The 20,073-nt window shown below is 39.2% G+C and overlaps 1 protein-coding gene across 3 annotated transcripts in view; it reads right to left on the reverse strand.

Annotated features, from left to right (window-relative positions):
- The window catches only part of GALNT18 (polypeptide N-acetylgalactosaminyltransferase 18), a 418,358-nt gene that overhangs the window by 45,227 nt on the left and 353,058 nt on the right, over nucleotides 1-20,073 (reverse strand). The window lies entirely within an intron of this gene.

Genomic DNA, 20,073 nt, shown 5'->3' on the forward strand with positions numbered 1-20,073 from the left:
CTGGCAGCAGGAGCAAACTGGTATAAAATGTTAGAGTTCTTTCATAAAGCTGTTTGTTTCCATTTGAATCCCAGAAATAAAAACAAACTGCATTTTCTTTCCATTCCAGAAATAAAACTGCTGGCTTCCCTGCCCACTTTTTGAAAGAGAACTTTGTATTCATCATAAGCTGAACCACAGGAGGAACTACATGTGAGAGACTGACTGTCTAGCGCTGTTTGTTCTCAATGGCTTGCCCTTGTCATGAGTAACAATGTGAGGGGAAAGCTGAAAATTAAAAATTGTGCCACTGGTACTTAAGAACTTAAAGATAAAGAGCTAAATCAGGAGCACACTAGATGTCAGTGGGCTAATTTGCTGAAGCTCCAATATGAGTGTTTCAGGGGCATGTAAGGCAGATACATGTTTTGCAGCTGAGTGTCCCATAGGCAGAGTCTGTGTCTGGAGAAATATGAAGTGTGGAAATTGTCTATATTACTCTGAAATTTATGCATTTCCATAAACTAATATACCATGGTACAGTGAACTTACAGCAACCATATTAACAGCTTTTAAGGGAAGATGCTGGTTAACATAGAAGGAATGATGAATGCTATCCTGCTGCATGCCTCTCTGTGATCTTGTGTGAAACAGTTATGTGGAGTAGGGATGGAACAAATATTAAAATTATTTTTTTAAATGTATTTCACCAGGTGTTGGGAAATGCTGACAAGAAGAATCCTATATGAATGAAAATCTTCAAAATTTGAGATTTAATCTAGTCTAAAGTTGCACATGGTTGTTTTTTCAGCATTTCTTATACAGCATTTTATATGCAGGAAACAGTATTTTCATTCTGTTTTCTCCACAAAAATTCTATGGGTGAATTTTGTGCATAATAAGTCCCAAACTGTTTTCAAACTGTAGTTTTGAAGACTTTTCTGCAGCAGTAATTTCTAAAATTACTCATTGCTTCATTCAAGAACAAACTAAGCAAAGAATTACAGGTTGAGTCTCCCTTATCTGGAATTCCAAAATCTGAAATACAGACTCCCTGCATAAAGCAAAATGCGTGTATGCTTGAGCCCCGTGATATCCAATGGGGCTCACACACACCCCATGGCTGCACACGCCATTTGCAAGCCCCATTGGATATTATGGGGCTCGTGCTCACCGCATGGCCATGCACACATGCCACGCATTCTCCCATTTTCCAGGCGGCTTCAGCGTAAGCTGAACTCACTGTACTCCAAAAACTACAATCTTTTTCAAGGATGGCTGAGACACCTTTGCTTTCTGATGGTTCAGTGTACAATAACTTTATTTCATGCACAAAATTATTTTAAAATATTGTATAAAATTACCTTCAGGCTATGCATATAAGAAATATAAAATAATTTTGTGTTTAGACTTGGGTCCCATCTCCAAGGCATGTCATTATGTTTGTATATGCAAATACAGATATTCCAAAATCCCAAAAAATCTGAAATCCAAAACGTTTCTGATCCCAAGCCCTGGCGGCACATTGGTTAAATGCCAGTATTGCAGCCATAACATTGTGAGTTCGATCCTGAGGGGCTCCAAGGTTGATTCAGCCTTCCATCCTTTTGTAGGCTGGCAAAATGAGTACTCAGCTTGTTGGGGACAATTAGCTTACACGTTTGTAAACCACTTTGAGACTCTTAGTTCAGTATGAAGCAGTACATAAATGTAAATGCTATTGCTATTCAGATAAATGGGTCTCAACCTATAGCTCCCTAATGTATGTCCACAATTTGTGTGAGGCCTTGTTTCAATACAAACTGGATCATGCTCAAGGTGTACGAAATGGTAATGCTACAATCTCTATCAGAGCATCCATGACTTTGCTACTCATCTTTTACACTTTAGATGTCAGGGATAAATATCAGAAATAGTTTCTATGTCTTCAGTATTATAGAAGGAGATCATTGAGAATATATTTGGGGAAAATAGGAACACAAAAAGATGGCCAAGCCTCAGCTATACTGTAGTACATATATCTTCTGAAATAAACAAAAGTGACAGATATTGATATGAATTAGCATTTTCTCTAGTTAGAAAGACAACATATCTCACTAAAGCTGCATCTGCCCTGCAGAAATAAGCCAGGTTGACACCATGTTAACTGCCATGGCTCAATGTTATGGAATCTAGGAACTGTAGTTTTGTGAGACATTTAGCCTTCTCTGTCAGAGAGCTCTTGTGCCACAAAACATTACATTTCCCAGAATTCCATGGCAGTTAACTGGATTGTTTCTGCATTGTGGATGCAGCCTGAGCAAAAATTCAGGGACTGTTCTTACTTAATGTGAAAATTTGTTTAATCTGCAGTCTATAGCCATAAAAATAAGAGGTATCTTCTTATTACATTCATTTAGTTATAGGTGACTAGAGTACAAAACGGCACTTAGAAACATACTTTTTGTACTTCAGATCCCAGAATCCCCTAGCCAACACTAACAAGATACAGAGAAAAAATTCATGATGTGTCTGAAGTAGATTCTATTGATATAAATGGCAGTTCAATGGAATTTCTTTTCAGATGATTATATTCTTTATCCTTTTGCATGAGGAAGAAATTATGGTATAAATTATGACAACTATCTGTGCCAAGCACATTTAGTATTTGTGTTTTACACACATCAGTGAGAGGTATGGTGAGGTAAGGAGAAACATAACTGCAAACACAAGGCAAGCCAATGCATATAATTCTTTTTCTCCTCTAATTATAGAAAATGTGTTCAGATTTATTAGTTATTCCTAGAAATGTTTGAAGTACAATTTTTATATTGACTTAAGTCAAATCAATTTGATGCAAAATATAGGTATGACATTTAAATAAAATATAATTTTAAGTGTTGATAAGGGATATTTAACATGCTAAATTTAATATCAGAAACTTCTTTATAGTATTTTAGTCAAATTGCCAAAATCTGAAATGCAAAATGTCATATTCTGTTTGATTTTACATCTTCCATAAGTTCTTAAATATTACTGAAACCACACTGGGATTGTTAAAGACAATGGGATTTCCACTAGCATGGTTCTTAATAGGCAAAGTTCTTGTTGCAAAATCAAACATGATCTAGCCACTTACTGTTGCAATCTGACATGCTTTCTTCTGAGTAGAATCTAAGTTTAAAAGTTAAGCATCTGCTGAAATTTCACCCACTGAAAACACTGAAAAACTTCCAAAATGTACTTAACTTTGGCTGGAGATTTCTCAGCGTTATAACCTGCTAGGCTGCAATATTTTGATTACGTTTACAGAAAAGATCACAAAGTTTTAGGGACACTGGCATATTGCTTAATGCATCAGAACTACAAATAGGCTGTCTGCATCCTGTTGGGAATATCCTGTGGAGATAAAAATCACAATCTGGGGTTGGCTCATTTTGTTCGGTAAAATGAAAAATACACAAAGCTATCAAGAGGGAATTTGATTTACTCCCAGTTCAGCCAGGGCTTTGCTGAGCGCAGCTGGAGGAAAGACATGGATCATTTACACAGACAACATGAGGCTACAGATTATCATTACCCACAGTACAGATTCTGGGGTAGTGAGTGTTGGGAGTGGTCATTTCCATGGTATACAAGGTAGCCTTGGCTAAACTACTATATAGGATGTTCCTTTGATAAACCCAAAGCCTAGATATGTTTCTTTTTAAAAAGAATTTTAGAGTGACTAGAGGATTCTGGGAGCTTTCCAAAAATATAACTCTTCCCAAACTCTTCATAAAGCTACAGGTCTCTATTTTCTAGCTCTTCCAACCACCACAGCCTTTGCTGAAGTTGGTGAAAGACTAGCTGTGTGCATTTCTCCACATTATCTCTTTGTAGAGTAGCTTCTGGAGCTTCTAGCTCACTCCCCATTAAACAGAATAAAACATGAAGCATCTATGATGAATACTGGGAATATATTGGAGTCTTTGGTTAAGTTTTATACAGATACCTAGCTCAATGACATGCCCAAAAGTACGTAACATCTGTTCTGGAGCTACGTTTATTTATTAAAACCATCAGTTACTTAACGTATATTTATTATAATCATCAGATACTTAACAATGGGTTAGGAGGATACCATTCAGTTAAAATACGGTCCCACTCAGTTTGAGCTGTGGAAGCCTTCCCATTCTATTAAGCTAAAACATTCTCAGAAGTTCAATGATGCTACAAGGAAACAGCTATACCCACTTTGAATCCCACTGTGAGAGAAAGGCGGGATATAAATCCTGGAAATAAATAAATAAAGTAAAACATACAATCAAAAGGAAGATGAAGAAGTGAACAAACTGGAACAGATACTCTTATTTTTGACCTGAAAAATTCCATTGAATCAAGAAAAATAAAAAGAACAAAAATTCTACCTTGTTTCCTTTGCAAGCTAAATTGCTGTAATTCATTTTTACTTATGTAAATATATTTATCCAAATTCATCACACATTACATGTAGGGTACATATTTAGTGTGTATGTATTGCATATATATAGGCCTGTTACAGACTGCCAAAATAAAGCTGCTTCAGGTCTCTTTGGAGGTATGCTATTTAAATGATGCATGGGTCCTAAGAGTCCAGAGGTTGTGCCAAAGCCACACTCCATTCCTAAGCACTGGAGTGCAGCTTTGGTGCAGCTTCCAGATTCTTAGGATGCATGCATCATTTAAACAGCATACCTCCAAAGAGACCCGAAGCAGCTTTATTTTGGCAGTCTGTAACACGCCATAATAACTTATCTTCAGTATACGGGAAAAATAAGTAAACAAGCTGATAAAATTAAACCATATGATTATGGATTTCATGAAATGCTTCTTGACAGCAGAGTATAGTACATCATTTTATTGACTCAAATATTCATATTTATCTTTTAGGACAAACCAAGCATAAAATGAGTAGAACAGAAGTCAAATCTACATGCCATGCAAAGGATCACATACACACAGAAGCAGGCTTCAGACTTGAGACTGCACTCCTGTACACCAAATCCCCCTCTCTGATCCAAGCAGGAAGAGCTATACATCAAAAACTGTTCAAGAAATCTCTCATCATGGAACATGGCATCCATGCTGCACAAATTAAGTATCCATTTAAAGGGCTAGGATGTTTGGACTACACATTAATAAATACCAGGAATGCTTTTTCTACAATAAATAAACACAGATAGTTACTGTCCTCCCCCCCCCCCCCCCGATCCTTTTTATTCCGGGTTGGCTCTAAAAGCAGCTTACATCATTTAAGACATGTAGAGTTGCCGTAATGAAAGCTGTATGGGAATCCTCTACCTTTAATGATAGTGTAAAAAAAAGAAAAAAGAAGGAAAGGTATTCCCCATTGACAAGGTTTGGGACGCTTAGGGGGCAGTGCTCATCTCTGTTACTAAGCCGAAGAGCCAGCGTTGTCCGAGACTATGCTGTGATCATGTGGCCAGCATGATTGTACAGAACACTGTTTACCTTTCCACAAGAGTAGCACCTATTTATCTATTTGCTAGGTTGGCAGAAGCTGGAACTAGTGATGGGAGCTCACCCCATCATATGGCTCCTGGGCCTTGACCTGCCGATCTTACAATCAACAGTCAGCGTCTTAAGCACTTGAGCCACCGCATCCCTAATGATAGTGTAGAAGGCGGAATTTCAGCAACCATTGATAGTTATCTGGTTGTATGACAAAAGCAACACCTGCTGAAATTTCCTGTTCTACACAATCTGTTTAAATATTTGAAAGGATGTCAAAATGAAGATGGAGCAAGTTTGTTTTCTGGAACTTCAAAGAATAGAACCCAGTATAATGGATTCAAACTACAAGAAAAGAGATTCCACCTCAACATTAGGAAGAACTTTCTGACAGTAAGAACTGTTAGGCAGTAGAATACACTGCCTCAGAGTGTATTGGAGTCCTCTTCTTTGGAGGTTTTTAAACAGACACTTGATGGCCATCTGTCAGGGGTATATTGTATTCCTGCATGGCAGGAGGTTGGATTTGATGGCCCTTGTGGTCTCTTCCACCCCTCTATGATTTTGTGATTCTATGAAAGGTACAGAATCCCTCTCGAGTGAGGGACACTCCATCTGTAGATAGAGACCTGCCATTAGGCTTACATACTTACTTGTATAGGTAAAGACTATAGGTAAATAAGTTAAAAATACTAAAAAGGAGTTGGCTTTCTGGAAAGGAAAAGGAAAAGCTAGGGGAATGCCTTTGATAATTTGATGCTCTACGTTCAGTCATTTCAGAAGCTGGCTGCAAGTGTCCAATCAGCAGAGGCTGGCAATTTATTTAACACTGCCATGTCACTAGCTATAGCTGTGTGTATTTTACAAACACAAAACTCATCAAAAATGTAAGAGGCAACTTTTCTTGCCTCACCTTTCATCTTGCAGCAGGCTAATATCTGGCTTTTCATTTACCACATACAAAACATATCCCATTGAACCAAATATGAAATAAAATATTTTACTATTTTAATATTATTTTGAAGACTTGGAGGACACAACTGCTTTAGGCTTTGATATTTCTAACTACTTCGAGACCATGTGTTCTAGTCTTTCAGTCAGTTACATGATTTCCTGGAACTTTCCCTCTGCTGCCCTGACATTTGGGATTCAATGTAGTTCCACTCATTGCCTGCTGCCTTCCCTCCTCACATATAAGTAGTAGCAAAGGTGCCTTGATAAGTGTCTCTGTGTGGGATGTTTTAAATGGGGCACAAAGGGCTAGAGCAGTGGTTCTCAAACTTTACTCTATCAGGTGGTTTGGACTTAATAATAATAATAATTTTTATTTTTCTATTTCCCGCCTCTCCCTCCCTCCCAGTAGCCCTACCTAGCCAATTTGACCAACGTTCAGGAATTCTGAGAGAGGAATTCCAAGACACTGAAGTTTAGGAATTACTGGGCTAGAGGATGGGGCCCCTTGGATCCTATTTAAAAAAGACATGCAGAGACCCGTGTGGGTTCAGTGTTAACTCCATCTGCTTGATGCACGATCTTGGACATTGTTATTCAGAATAATTTGAATTTGTCACCTTTTCAAAGTGCTTTTTACTCATAAAATAATGTAGTCTCTAATCAACAGTGACAGTGCAATCCTGTGCATGTTTACTCTGAATGTTTCAAGAAGTCTACTGCAACCTTAGCAAATCTGTAAGATCTGCTTAAACAAGCTGTTTTTGTTTCATAGTTTTCACCTCACCTATTGCCAGTGATCTTCAAGATGCCACTTTAGTCACTCTAGTAGCTCTCTCTTTAGATCAGTTGCTGACATGGGACATTCATCTTTTGTGCAGTGATGTGCTGAAAGCTTTCTTTTAGCACTGAAAGGCCAGATATATAACATGCCCAATTTAACCCTCATCCTTGCTTCCACTTAATTTTATGAATGTCTTACTAAAAAAACTTTCTTTACTAGGCAATATTGTACTAGCCAACCAATGTATTAAAATAGGAAAGTGCCCATCACACATTATTTAGATAACTCTCTTTCCCACCATTTTTACATTTTGAGAGCTGAAACTTCATTTCTAGTTCTTTTGGCCCTTAATTTATTGTAGCCTTTCTTGTAAAAGTTGTTAGATATGGCTATATTAGTCTTACGTAGATACATAGGTTGTACTGTTATGGTAAGTCATACAGAAACAGATTTTAAACTTGGATCTTTTAATGGCATGGTCGCACTCTACAGCAGGCAATGCACTGTGTATAAGTGATTATTTCTAAAACTAGAAAAAGATGATGATGACTTAGATGAAATGTATCATCACCAGAATCTGCTGTGAAAGACAACTGCATGAAGCAGGGCAGATGATCCCTGGTGGCACAGTGGTTAAATGCTAGTATTGTAGCCCCAAGGTTGTGAATTCAATCCTCGCAGGGCTCCAGATTGACTCAGCCTTCCATCCTTCCATAGGTCGGTAAAATGAGTACCCAGTTTGTTGGGGGCAATTGACTTACAGATTGTAAATCACTTAGTGCTGAGTTCACTATGAAGTGGTATAGAAACATAAATGCTATTGCTAAAATGCTAATCCGTTAGGCACTTTAGGTACAGTGCCTAGGGTCTATGAAAATTTTAGGGCCTATGAAAACAGGAGTAACAAAAAAAATTACATGAATTGATAGGGAAAATCAAAAAATCAAAATAAAGATGTTTTATAATTGTATCCACAAAAATTTAAAATATATTTTATAAATTGTCTGTCTATTGTTGTGATATTTGTGATAGTTAGTGATGGACTGTCTAATATATGTGATTGTATGTAATTGTATGTCTTATTTGGTGTAATTTATGCACTGACTTTTTAACTTTCTAATAAACTTTTTTAAAAAACAGAAAATGTTGAGGCAAGGCAAAGAGCCACAAACAAGAGTGCTTAGGGCCTTCAAAAACCTCAATGCAGCCCTAGCATAGAGAAGGAGAACTAGTGCCAGCTTGGGAGTGTGTGATAAGATGGCACCAGAGGTAGGTAACTCAGGCCCGGTACAGATGGGCCACAAGTGCCGTATTAGCGCCAAAATTAGGGTTGCAGAGCACGCTGCAACCACACGCTCTGCAATCCTAATATGGATGGATGGCACCATCTTTACGTGGCACCATCCATACGTGACGCGCACGTGTGAAGCAAATTCGGTGCCGCATCTACACCTCTGAGTGCTGTGCTTCCATCATGAGCATGTCGTGAACACAGCGCACTGATGACATCCTCCACACACACCAAAAAGAATCCACTTTTAGTGGGTTCTTTTCAGAGCGGAGGGAGCCCTCGTGGTTTGGTTGCTGCAGGCTCCCTCCAGAGGGAGAATGGGTGGCTCCAGACCCTCAGTATCATGCAGATGTATGGCCCTTAACTGAGTCACAGTAACCAATCATGATATGATCCACTGTGCTAGTGGCATTCATTGTGTACTAATAACACAACGCTGGAGGTACACATTTCTAAGGCTGATCTCACAGGGACCCTAGATATCTTCATATCCATTTTTTAAGTGATTGATCCCTGAAAGTGTTCGGCACATTGTCATATAGGAGCTTAGCAAAATAAGCAAAATAAAGCGACTTAGAACTCATGATTTGAAGCCAAATTCAGGCTGTCCCCCAGTTTTATCATGGCTTTTGCCCTGAAAACTGCCATCCAGATACAGCCTGGCTCCAATACTGGTCCCTGAACTCACTTCGGTGGCCGTTTTTCAAAGTCGGAAAGCTCCCAACTTTGAAAAATGGCCACTGAAGCGAGTTAAGGGACCAGTATTAGAGTAGTTTTGGGGGCAAAAGCCATGCAATAAAACCAGAGGGCAGCCTGAATTTGTCTTCAAATCAGGAGCAGTAAGGTGCTTTATTTTGCTGTGCACTAAGCTCCATACTCTTCAACTGTTTTGATTTGAGCCAGTCATGATTAATCCCCTGTCCTTCCACTTTTTCACTTACTTTTAAAATGTCCCAGCTCTCTCTCTCCTTCTTTGCCACTACTGTGCTTTTATTTAATCCCTCTTGAACAAGTGATGTTCCTTTTTTGTATGCTGCTTGACTTTACATGTTTTAGGCGCCTTACAGACGGGCCTAAGCGGCGCCGTCGTTGCGCCAGGAATACGCGCGAGGGGCGGCGCTTCCAGATGCGCCTTGCCTCTCGCACGTATTCCGTACGGCAAGATGGCGGCGCCCTATACAGACAGGCATGGCCATCTTGACATAACGGACACGCAGCGTCCGGACGTCTAAACCCGGAAGAGATGTCACGAGTGCGCGCTTTGGCACTTGTGACATCTCTTCCGGGTTGCTGGAAGGAGCGCGATTTTTGCACTCCTTTTTTACAGCGCGGGGGAGTCGCACGGTTTGGCTGCAGCGGCTTCCCCGCGCTGCAACCGGCAGCGGCCCAAGGCCGCCCCTTTTGGGCGGTCTGTAACGGGCCATAGTTCCCTTTAAAACTATACACCATCCAAAGTTACCATTCAAAAATAATTTGCTGAAGACTAAATCCAATTGCTAATCTCACCTAGAAGAAACCAGTTGAATCAATGAGTCTATTCTAAAGTTTTGTCCACCACTAGTAGTAACTAGTACAGCCATCGGAAGCAATCCAGCACAGTAGAAATGACTATGCTATTTTAGGCAAACAAAATGCTTTCACATGTGTTTTAGATTTTATGGTTCGTAGTATCTATTTAACTAAGTGGATTTTTCAGTGCACAGATGTCTGAAAGAAAACAAAGTGGAATCTGGCTGTTGTCATAATTTATAATTTACAAAAGAGAGAAACACAATGCTTCCTAAAATGAAAACACAATGAATTAGTCTCAGAAGACTTGGCTGAGCTATTGTCTCCAATTATAAACTAGGTTCCAGTCTAAAATTATCATTTTAAAAGGTAACCAAAGAGAAGTTGTGAAATCTACATTGATGTATTTTCTACATACACCAAAAGAAAAGCCGAAGTATCCTTGCAGTGATTTTGGAATTAACAGGCAAAGAAGAGATTTCCTCTGACTTAGAATAATATCATTTTGCAGCTTATTTTCTCATTCAGGTGGAACAAGAGAAAAATGACCAGCTCTGCTCTCAGGTCTTTGGAATGACATTTCCTTACTATCTGTTTCAAAACTGAACTGTCATTTTTATTTTATTTGCTATGAACTGACATTATTTCCTCCTGCTGCTCCAATTTTTCAAGTGCTCATAAAATCAGAGTACTGAAAATGAAGACCAATGACATGGTCACAGTATAGGGTCTTACAGTTATTTGTGTTGCTTACACAATTCCTAATGCAGATATTTGTACACAGGTTTCCATATTGTGCTGTGCAGGTTGATGAATGTGTCTTGCTTTAGCCCAAGGAAAGTAAGCATATGTGACCTATATTTATTTATTTATTTAAAAATCTTTAAACCTCACTTCTCATGTGTATAAAACACTGTAAAGCATACACAGAAGTATAACTAACCAGTAGAAAAGGCCAAGCAACAACAAATATGACAGGAAAACAATTTAACAAAATAATATAGCTTAACACAGCAACACAGCCAGAGAAAACTTGCCAACCTCAGAGATCCAGAAAGCTTTCTGAAATAAAAGCATCTTACCTGGCAACAGAAGACCACTAAAAATAACCTCCTCCTTGGAGTCAATCTCAGTGCATTGCTGAAAAGACTTTAAAAAAAGAAGATCCTATCTAAGCTAGATGCATGTTGGAGGGGCATTGGGATAAAAACTCATTGAGGGGTTGTAGTGGTAGGGATGTAGTCTTCCAAGGCACCCTGGTGGGACAATGCAGACCTGTTTATCCTTGATAGTCATCAACCTCTGCTGCAGACCCTTTGTAGAGAACCCTAGCAGTTTGTAGACATTTGATTCCCATTGAAATTATTCTTTCTTTTGTTGTTGTTGGAAACACAAACATTTTAGCAAACAGAGTGGTAAAAAAAGAAAGGTAAAAACAGAGAAAGTGGGAAGGAGATACCAAAGAGGGCCTTTGTTCATGGTTTGAATATCTATCCTTATTCTGAAATTAGTTCTGAGAAAAGAAACAGTTTCCTAGATGTGTACACCATTTTGAATAATGTAATGAGGGGAACAGATGATACGAGAGATCCAAGCACACAAGGATACAATCTCCATCAGACACATTCTGTAATACAATTTTTCCAGTGTTTTGCAGAGGCCAGTGGTCTTTCCTGGCTGAAACCAAAGGAGCCAGCTAGGAAAAACAACAACAACAAACAAACATCTTTCTAGCATCTTATGAAGCAAGGCTGTATAGCTCAGCCAAATACTTCCTCCCTCTTTCAGAAGTATCAAGGAATTACTAATTCCTACAGAAAAACTATGTTTTTAAGAAAGCTTTTAGAGATTCCCTCTGCTCAAGTGATTGCATCCAAGAAGGTCATATTCTTCTCTTGAGTTTTGTTGAAGTATAAGCTTGGATGGCCAAACCGCAGCAACCTCTTTGATTTGATTAGCTACTCATGCACTGAAACTGTTATGACTTCAGGAAGCAAAGACTGGCTCAATACAGACGGGCTCCTTTCTAGCTTGTAGCAGTCCTCAGTGACAACATTTTGCTCAGCAGAATTCATTTAAGGATACTATAAATGTCAATGTCATATCTATATCAGACAGAGCTGAAGGTCAGTGTTGACATGATATCAATGATGGTTCATTTGTTTTATCACTGCTTGGCTCATTTTTGCTTTTTGTTTTAAATGTCCTTAAAAAGAATTTCTTTTTTAAAAAAAATCAGCTATATATCTTCTATACTGAAACCTTAGATGACCTTCAGGCAGGTACAGAAGACAGAGAACTAAGATTACTCACTGCTAATCTGATCACTAATAATAATAATAATAATTGTTTTATTTATATACCGCTATTCCAAAGATCATAGCGGTGAACAGCAAGTAAGCTAATTAGCAAGTAAGCTAATTTGCCCCCCAACAGTCTGGGTACTCATTTTAGCGACCTCGGAAGGATGCAAGCCTGAGTCGAGCTTGGGCCCTTTTGCTGGTCTTGAACTCGCAACCTTGTGGTTTCGAGTAAATGGCTGCAGTACAGGCATTTACCCACTGCGCCACCAGGGCTCCATTTGTGGAGACACTGTGCAGACTCAATAGAGAATACTGGGTCTTCTATCTGTTCCCAAAAAGCATTTCTCACTAAATACAGTGCTCACAATGTTAGCCCAAGGTACTAAGAAATGGATTTTTTTTCTTTTTAAAAAAAGTCCTCTTCTAAATGGTCAAACGGTCCTGATCAGGGCAGTTGCTTTGCCACGGTAAGGTCTAATGTTGAACTCACCAACCAGTCCCATCCAGGAATCCATAGGTGTTTCTCTATTATTATTATTTCAATTAATTATAGACAAAAAAATCTAAAAAAGCATTCTCCAAACAAGGGGGTTGGTGTTAACCAAAAGAAAAGGCTTCTTTGCAACAGTTAATGTAAAAGAAGATGTATGCCCAATTTACTAACTTGATGTTTCACCTGTCAAAATAGTTAATAACATAAAAAGTTTTCTTATGCAGGATCAGACCATGCACGGTTCTATCTAGGGATGTCAATTGCCAAATATTTCATCCTCACATATAAGGACAAACAATTATGGGTTTTTTTGTTTTGTTTTGTTTTGTTTTGTTTTGCTGTAGGAAAAAAACTAATATTCCTCTGATGCATTTTCCCCATGCCCCAGAGCCCTGGTGGTGCAGTAGTTAAATGTTGGTATTGCAGCCACAACATTGTAAATTTAATCCTGGAGGGCTCCAAGGTCGACTCAGCCTTTCATCCTTTTGTAGAGCAGTAAAATGTTTAATGACATAAAAGGTTGTCTTATGCAGGATCAGACCGTGATTCTATCTAGGGATGTCAACTGGCCTACACATTGTAAACTGCTTAGGGAGTGCTAGTTCACTGATAAGCAGTAAAAAAAAAGTACTTACTAGCACTATATATTCAAAACATCCCAAGGAATTGCAAAGGGGTTATTCTTTAGATAAAAAAATTGAGTTCTTTGCACATTATTATTATTATTATTATTATTATTATTATTATTATTATTATTATTATTAACCTTTATTTATGAAGCGCTGTAAATTTACACAGCGCTGTACATGCAATCCTTTTAGTTAGACGGTTCCCTGCCCTCAGGCTTACAAGCTAAAAAGACATGACACAGAAGGAGAAGGGAGTGGTGGAGGGAAAGGGTAAGAGGTCCAGCAGTTCCTCTCAACCTCAGAGGCCTGGACCAAGGCAGATGGACTGAAGGGAGGGCTTGGCTTCAAAATGGAAGGTTAATCATTATCCAGGGAAAATACATACTCACAAGTAGGATAATACATATACAGTACATAGCAATACAGGAAATGGATCGATAAACAGCCAACAACAGAACATCAGATAGTAAGCGACAATTAAGCGATGCCTGGGAAGGCTTCTCTGAATAGGATGGTTTTCAACTCCGTTTTGAAGCTGGTTAATGAAGTGATGGCTCTTGCTTGTGGAGGAAGAAGGTTCCAGGAGTGAGGGGCAGCAAGTGAAAAGGGACGAATCCGGGATGGGGCAGAGGAAATCCTGGGCTGAGACAGGAACCCTTGACTACCAGAACGGAGGGCCCTGGTGGGAAGGTGAGGAGAAAGAAGGTCTGATAAGTAAGGAGGGGCCAGTCCATGGAGGGCTTTGAATGTCGACAGCAGGAGCTTATACTGAATGCGGAAAGGGAGAGGGAGCCAGTGAAGGGATGCCAACACAGGAGAGATGTGGTCAGAGCGGTGGGTGGAAGTGATAATGCGTGCAGCTGAATGCTGGACAGAGATTAAAGGACGGAGGTGAGAAAAAGGAAGCCCAGTCAGGAGGACGTTACAGTAATCAAGTCGTGAGATCACTAGGGCATGGACCAGGATCTTGGCAGTAGAGGCGGAGAGATATGGTCGGATTTTGGCAATATTGTACAAAAAGAATCTACAAGCCTTGGCTGTGGTCTGGATCTGAGGGATACATGACAGATAAGAGTCAAAGATAAAGCCAAGACTGTGGGCTTGCTGGACTGGTTGACTGGAAATGTTGTCCACAGAGACAGAAAAGGAGTGTTGAAGGTTGAGCTTAGGAGGAAAGACAAGAAGCTCCGTCTTGGACATGTTGAGCTTCAAACGCCGATGGCGCATCCACTGTGAGACAGCTGTAAGGCAAGACGAGACTTGCTGTTCAAGCCTTGGAGAAAGGTCAGGGGCAGAAAGATACAGCTGGGTGTCATCGGCATACAGATGGTAGGAAAAACCAAAAGAGCTGATGAGTTTTCCTAAGGACAGTGTGTAGAGAGAAAACAGAAGGGGACCCAGAACAGAGCCCTGGGGAACTCCAACAGATAAGGGAACAGGAGAAGAAGTCTGACCCCCTGCAACTACTGCAAAAGATCTGCCAGACAAGTAAGATCTAAACCAGTCAAGAACAGAGTCTGAGAACCCAAGGTCAGAGAGTATGTCAATTAGGAGACAGTGATCAACAGTGTCAAAGGCTGCAGACAAATCGAGAAGAATGAGAACAGAGTAAAGGCCATTAGCCTTGGCCTGTAAAAGGTCATTCGAGATCTTTGTGAGAGCTGTCTCTGTGGAATGCCTTGGGCGGAAAACAGGCTGAAAGGGATCAAGGATGGAGTTGGTTTCAAGAAACTCAAGACAGCACGAATAGACAACCCGTTCCAAAACATACACATACACACACAAAGCTTTTCTGTACAGAAACAGTTTGTTTCCTTTTTTAACACACACAAAAAACCACATGCTTTTCTCTTTAGAATAATTCCAGTACAACACTTCAGGATTATTGAATAGCAGGGGGAAATGCACAAAATTCTTATAGGTTGTTTATTTTTCCTGACTGAGTTTCCTCACATTTTTCAGGGTGGGAATCCATTATTACAAATATTTTTTCTGTCTCTACTTCGTTCTTGCAGGTTTCGAGTCAAACTGCTTTCGATTCCTGAATGTAGGAGAGGTTCATCCATCATTCAGATTTTGTTCAGCCTTCAGTTCTTTCATCTGAGTGCCTGCATCCAATCAAGGAAACATTTCCCCATCCAAGCAGGAAGAGATGAAACATCAATATTACTGTACCTGCATTTATCAAAGCCTTTCCCCAACACGTGCTGCTAGCACTGAGAGACTAGAGGTAGTGTTGACAAAGAGGTTGTCTACAAGTAACTGTATTATGCAAATTGATGTGGATTTTCACATGTTTGGATCAACGCTTAAATGTCTTCAATTTCCTGCACAAAGTCACATCTATTCACCTTTCCTCTACCAAATACGCACAGTCATGCAAATCCATGCGAAATCGAAGGACAGACATACGTTTGATAATGTGCATCCTTGATTATTGTGGTAAAAACTGTGATTCCTTTTTCTGTTGAGTTTGAGGAGTTTTTCATCCTCCACTCTGCAAAAAGCCTGAATTCCTCTGAAGGGAATTGTATTCTGTTCAAATAAATTGAAGAATATTTAATTTATATATACAAGTCCAATTTAAGGCAATAAATAAATAAATGAAATATATTGGTAGAAAAGATCTTGGGTTTAGTGCTAGAAGTTTGTTTGTTTATTTGGAAATGTACAGTCCAGGGTGTGCAGAATTTGGGAACAGCAAATTAAAAAAGGGGTTAAAAATGGTTGAGCTGTATAGAAATATGGCCAAAATTGAATCTTCTGCTGAATCTCATAAAAGGAATATACAATAGCAAGAATAAAATAAAAAATAAATAAAAATTAACAGGAATCATAATAGCTTGCCTGATAAACAGAGACTTCAAGCCATCAACTAAAAAAATCAAATTCTTCCTTTGGTGAAATTAAGTCTTCTGATCCTATTACAATCTGTCTAGCAAAATCAAAAAATCCTCAGTTGGAGAAAAAGAACAGTGGTAAAAATATATAAAACAGTACGGTTCTCAATGCTATACAGAACCAATTAAAATGAGTGGTTTCTGTGGATACACAGAAATAACCCTTAAATACTTTTTCTTTTGAATCCAACATTTCCATAGTAACACAGGTAAGTGCAAAATCATACTCAAATTCATGACAAAATTCTAGATACTGGTAGCCCACAGCATATTATAAGAACATTTTAAAAGCTATTTGAGATTTTATGGCCCATACTCACTAACAGATGATTTAACATTTAGGTCACACAGCTTCACACCATATACAGTGGGTTTTTCCCTTATGCAGGGGCCCAGAATATGCCCGGGCTGTGCCAGAGTTTTGGTTACCCATCCTGAAGGAAATGCTTCATTTATTTCCAGAATAGGTCTGAAAGTGGTATAAAAAGACCAGATCCCAGGAACATTCCTAAAATGCTTTCTACCTCACCAGATCTGCACACCTGAAAATTCTGAAAAACCAAAATACATGTATATATAATATGTAAGTATGAAATTCTCAAGAAAAAGATGACCTGGACTACTTTTATCCAACAGCCAAGCAACCACCAACAGTCTTTACTCACAGCCGGGGGGTGGGGGGTGGGATCAGTGTGAAATAGGTTGCACACAGATTACAATCAAAAACAATTAGCAGATTAAATTGTAAAATGCAGCATTTACCCCACGAGCTTTAGCTACAGAGGTTACTGTGGCTTCACATAAGTACAACGTGATTCATAATGACTTCTCTACAGGCATATACAAACACACATTTGTATCTAGTAGAGCAGGGCTGAGGAACATTGAACCCTCTAGAGACTGCTGATCTACAACTTCTATCATAGCTAGCCTGACCATTTAATGACAGGAATATTTGCCCAGCATCAACAATATCAGAAGGACCCCAGTTTCCTACAGGAACAGCAGGCAGAAGTTGCTAAGCTGGGGGAAACTTTTTAGTTTGCCCATGTGTTCAGCACCCCTCATTTTATTTATTCATTTATTTATTTTTAATGTAATTTAATTTATATCCAGCATTGGATTAAAGGCAGCTCACAATAATTTAAAACAGTCTCACAGATGTACCCCCCATTCTTGCTTGTTTGATGATGATGATTATGATGATGATGATGATATATATAGACCTAAAGTATCTAAAATAAATAAATAAATAAATAAATACTTACCTAACTGGTTTTTAATTCATATAATATTGACTAAGATGTTAGCTAAGATTCTACAGTATGCTAACAGAATGTAAATCTACAGTCACACAGGGAATTGGTGGTTGCATTACATCATTCTTTTGTTAAATACCCACTTATTGCAACCAATGGTGTATCTGCCCATGTGCTTTCTTGTTGTTCTCTTGTGCACTGGGAAATATTGCAGAAGCCATCTCAATCCTAGTGAATGAGGAGGCACATTGAAGGTTACAACGAAGAATGACACACCACCCAATAATGTGAAAGTACATGTTCAGTGGTCACATTGGTGGGACTCCATTCACTTCAATGTGAACTAAATATGGGCACTATGTAATGGTAAAAGAAAACAGAACAACCACATGTGCAAGTGAACTTATATGTGTAAAAAGGAACTACATGTATAAAGAAATTTACACATACCAGCCATTGATCTCTGATACCAAACGGAAGGGAACTGACTACTCTATTTCCTTTGCAATACTGTCATGTGTATACAGTGTACCCGCGTTATACATGGGTATGCCATAATTATTATTATTAACCTTTATTTATAAAGCACTTTAAGTTTACACAGCGCTGTACATCAATTTTTTTTTTTAGTCAGACGGTTCCCTGCCCTCAGGCTTACAATCTAAAAGACACGACACAAAAGGAGAAGGGAGTGGTGGTGGGGAATAGGATCAGGTCCAGCAGATCTTTTCCACCTCCGAGGCCTGGACCAAGGCAGATGGACTGGAGGAAGGGCTTGGCTTAATGCCATAAGTGGATTCCAGCATATGCTGGAAGCCTGCGCCGGAAGAAGCCTCAGTGCGCCTGGAAGAAGTAATGGGGCGTGCCACGGGCAAAAGCCCCATTACTTCTGATGGGGCTCTAGCATATACATTTTTTTCTTTATGGGGGGAGGGGTCCGGAACGGATTCTTTGCATAAAGAAAGGGTGCACTGTATTCATCCTAGAGCCTATACCCAATTGTTAGAGTCCCAATTAAGGAAAACCCATAGAGTCAATAAGATTTCCTTATGTGTTAACTCACCCTTCAAGAAATGAAGCAATGTATATGTGTATGTACTCTCTGGTGAACCTATGGCAACACCATTAATTCCATAGGGTTCTCTTATTGTTGTGTGCCTCCAAGTCAAACTCTAAAGCAAAATTAGCATAGGGTTTTCTTGGCAAGTTTCCTCAGAGCGGGGTTACCATTGCCATTCTCTAAGGCTGAGAGAGTGTGACTTGCCAAAAGTCACCTAGTGGGTTTTTGTGCTCAAGCAGGGAACTGAATGTTGGTCATCTGATTCCAACACTCAAATCGCTACACCATGCTGGGCCTCCAAAGGCCCTAAACTGGGTGGGTGTGATGAAACTACAGTATTCGGGCCTACATCAGCACAGAAAAATAAATGACTTTGCCATTCTGTACAGAAGTCCTGCAGATATGCTTTTCCAGATGCTATTGAACTTCAATTCTTATCATGCCCAACCAGAATGGCCAATAGTTAAGAATGCTGGGAGTTGTAGCCCAACAACATTTGGAGGACCATAACTTCTTCACACCTGCCATACAACAATACTGTCTCATCACTTCATGATGAACTGGACAAAGTTTTTTTTTCTTGGTATAGTTGCAGTGGGCCCACTGGGATTTGGTTCCAGAATGCCCTGTGGATATTACAATCCATGGGTGCTCGAGACCCATTATATACAATAGCATAGTAAAATGGTGTATCTTATATAAAATGGCAAAGGCAAGATTTGCTTTCTGGATTTTAAAAAAAATATATTTTCAAGCTGTGAATTTTTGAATCCATGAATGCAGAATCCATAGATATGAAGGACTGACTGTATTCCTTGATCCACAGCAGCAGGTTCTCATCAATGCACCAAGGTCTGCTTCCCTGTTCCTATGTAGGAAATGAATGTTGTGTTTATAGGTTTGTGTAAAGGACTAGGAAGAGCATGGAATTAAACTTTAGCAAATGAAAACAAGCTGTAGAACACTAGTCTGCAAAATATTTTAGCAAAATGTCATTCAGGTTGTGTTTGGTTCTAAAACAGTCCTATGCAATGATGCTAATTCTGAAGGAAGCTTTTGTGTATATATGTGTGCCATGTGCCATCATATTTAATTAAAATTTGCTAGTTTAGAGCTGCAACAGTGAGTTTCTAGCATCCCTGCGTTAGATGAATGATACATCAAAACAGAGTTATAGAATATTCTGAGACAGGCAAGAATAATGACTCTCTGTCATTTGTCAATGAGGGAGTTTGTTATGGGAAAATACTGAAGGCCATTTTTTAAATATCTCCTGTAGGCAAATGCTGGTTATTAATATAATTATAGGTGTGAAGGGTGGAGAAAGAGGGAGGACAAGCTCCAGCCTGTTCAGGACATCAGCAGGATAGATGAGGCTCTCTGATACATCTCTCTACATCATTCATAATTTACTCAAGCATGTTCTCACTAGAGTGATCAATA

This window comes from Sceloporus undulatus, chromosome 1, assembly GCF_019175285.1.
Source record: "Sceloporus undulatus isolate JIND9_A2432 ecotype Alabama chromosome 1, SceUnd_v1.1, whole genome shotgun sequence".
In the NCBI taxonomy this organism is placed as follows: domain Eukaryota; kingdom Metazoa; phylum Chordata; class Lepidosauria; order Squamata; family Phrynosomatidae; genus Sceloporus; species Sceloporus undulatus.